This window comes from Pundamilia nyererei, unplaced genomic scaffold, assembly GCF_000239375.1.
Source record: "Pundamilia nyererei isolate P.nyererei 1_Seehausen unplaced genomic scaffold, PunNye1.0 scaffold00905, whole genome shotgun sequence".
NCBI classification, from domain to species: Eukaryota; Metazoa; Chordata; class Actinopteri; order Cichliformes; family Cichlidae; genus Pundamilia; species Pundamilia nyererei.
The window spans coordinates 43,436-46,128 of NW_005188306.1; the positions used below are offsets into that span (position 1 = coordinate 43,436).

Consider the following 2,693-nt stretch of genomic DNA (forward strand, 5'->3'; position numbering starts at 1 on the left):
ACACTGCTGTGGCATTCTATCCTATTCCTCAACCAAATGTGGATGTGTTAGTCACCTTAGCACAGGACTAGAGGCAAGCCATTTCATCCTCTCCCCTCCCAAACACTGGAGTTATTCTCTGATAAACTGCGCTCTGTGCGGGTGTGCACTGTCATCTTGGAGGAAAGAGTCTGGTCCCAGACATCAGAAATAAAAGATTGCCACTACTGAAGAATCGTATCTCAATATCTCTCTGCACTGAAGCTGAGGCCGTCACACAACAGTCACTGAGGCAGTCACACAACAGTCACTGAGGCAGTCACACAACATCACGGAAACTGTTACCCTATTGGTGCAGCAATCAGCGTACCATTCTCTGTGTCTTCTCCACACCTTAACCCTGCGATTCAAGTGCTGTCGGAAAACTCTCAACTGACATACATAATGTCCCTGCACATGTTTAGGCTCTACTGCACATATGCTCAGACACCAACTGGCCTTTGTAGCAGTGTCCACAGGTGCTGACAGTCAAGTGCCTGAGTACCGGCATCAGCAAAAAGACAAAAGGTCAAAGCAAGTCAGTAGCAGAACAAGCTGTTTGGCACAGACATGGAAGATTTGGCAAGTTATGTAAATGAATAAGTAATTGAAAAAAAATGGAGATTTGTTTGGCCCAGTAAAAATATAAGTCATTTAAATGTAAATAATATATGAATAATATATATGATGTATTATGATATTTTGTGAGCACAGCAGCTTATATTTTAAATAAGCACATTCTTACCCTTTAGTCGCAAACGCCTCTTCCGTTTGGTCCGGATGCAACAAATGATGACAATTAGGATCAGCACCAGAACAATACCTGATGGTGAGTAATAACAGCAAATTGCATTAGATGTAAGAGTGAAAAAACAGAAGCTTTCTTATGCATTTTCACACCATAGCCCCAAATATGATGTCAAGATTTTAAGCAGAAGACAAACCTTACCTGCTCCACCACCCACAAAAACCCAGATGCTAATTCCAAATAGTGTGTCAGGAAAAGGAAAAGCTTTAAAATAAAAGGAGAAGAAAAGTATCTTGTTAGCATATAAGCTCAATAAAATGACCACTTCAGTTCACGAACATGGAAAAAGGCACATTTGAACATTTGTACACTTGATAACACATAATACGTACAGGACTTGCAGTCTTGTTGAACAGGCTGACTGGTCTCAGAGCTGACGTGGTTAGAAACATTGCAAAAGAAACGAGCATTCAGCACATCTTTGACTGGTCTTGTCAGGTCCTTGACAATCTCTTTTTCTGCCGTCTTTTTATCAACCATAAACCATTTGATCGGATTTTTTTTTTCACTCTGTAGACAAACAGACAATTAGTTAGTGGATTATTAGTTAGTTCAGATTTTAAGTCTAACAAGTCCAACCTCACCAAAATGAGAAACATAATAATCTTTTCATACATTTTCAGTAATTTCCAAGCCATAATTAAATAATACATACATAGAAACCCAACTTCCTGAAACAACATCTCTGAGTAAATGCTTGTAGACAGCACACACAAACCATGCTTGGTTTCAGTGGAGGAGAAATGAAGCTTATGCCCACATATTCTTCAACATCTTAATTATCAGTCAGTTATTTGTAGAGTACAACAATAAACAATGTCCTCACCTGACCAACATTGCAAGTAAAAGTGACTTTTGTCTTATCAGGTGAACATGTCCTCGTCACTGTGGGCTTCTGCACAGGATCTGAGTACAGAAAATGTGATTATATCAACATTATATAAACTACTGCTTTTCTACAATAACAAGTACTGTTGATGGATAAAACTGAACAGTGACTTTATAATAAAACCAAAGATTTTACTCTTAATTATAGTATCTGACTAAAACAGCTTCTGATGGATCAGCACACTTGCTTGTTGTGATATAAGTAGTACAAACATAATGAATATATGTATAATGTGTTGTTACTTACCTAATACACACAAATGCACACTTGGTAAATTTCCCCCCACATTCTCTCCGTCTGTGTAAACCTCTGGTCTGTATCGTCCTGACTTGTCTTTGGTCAGTTTTGTCAGCTTTAGTGATCCAGTTGAATCAACATCATAATTTTTCCCCATGATCACCTGTTTCTGTCTGCGATAAAAGATTACTCTTGTGTCCTTGAACCATTTCAGGTTGTCTGATTCCTTCAACTTATATCCAAGGGGCACAGTAAAGGTTGATCCTGTTGCAGCGTACACATCACAATCATCCTGAGGGCCTTTGAAACAGAAAGGAAAGTGAAGAAAGACAAACAAAAAAGATGAAAAAAATAAACTAGTCATGTTACAAAAGCTCTGAACAATTATATATCAGACCTGAGGTAAATTATGATTCTGTTAACATAAGGGCAAGTTTATGATTTTACTAGTTTTAAACTAGCAAAAATCAAAAATTCATTACATCTACAGATCTATCAAAACTAGTTGTCATGACATCATGACTGTAACTAATTGAACTATTAAGCATCAACAGTGTGGTTAGTAGTTCATTTCGAACTAACACCATTTCCTGTGCATTTTTCAGGAACTACGATGGACCACTCTTAAATTTAATGATGGGTTTTGATCAAGTTTCATTAGTTTTTTTCCCACCACTCTCTCAACCAGTTTACAGCAAAGACTTGTGTACTGTTAATGCTCAATTCCCCTGGAACTGGAAT

General features: G+C 37.8%; 1 long non-coding RNA gene across 1 annotated transcript; it reads right to left on the reverse strand.

Moving 5' to 3' along the window:
- Positions 1-720: 720 nt before the first annotated feature.
- LOC102209256 (uncharacterized) lies at positions 721-1,735 on the reverse strand. The gene is made up of 4 exons (XR_001290197.1): positions 1,653-1,735; positions 1,159-1,336; positions 968-1,030; positions 721-841 (listed from the first exon to the last, which is right to left on the reverse strand). It is a non-coding gene; the product is annotated as an uncharacterized LOC102209256 (long non-coding RNA).
- Positions 1,736-2,693: the final 958 nt, after the last annotated feature.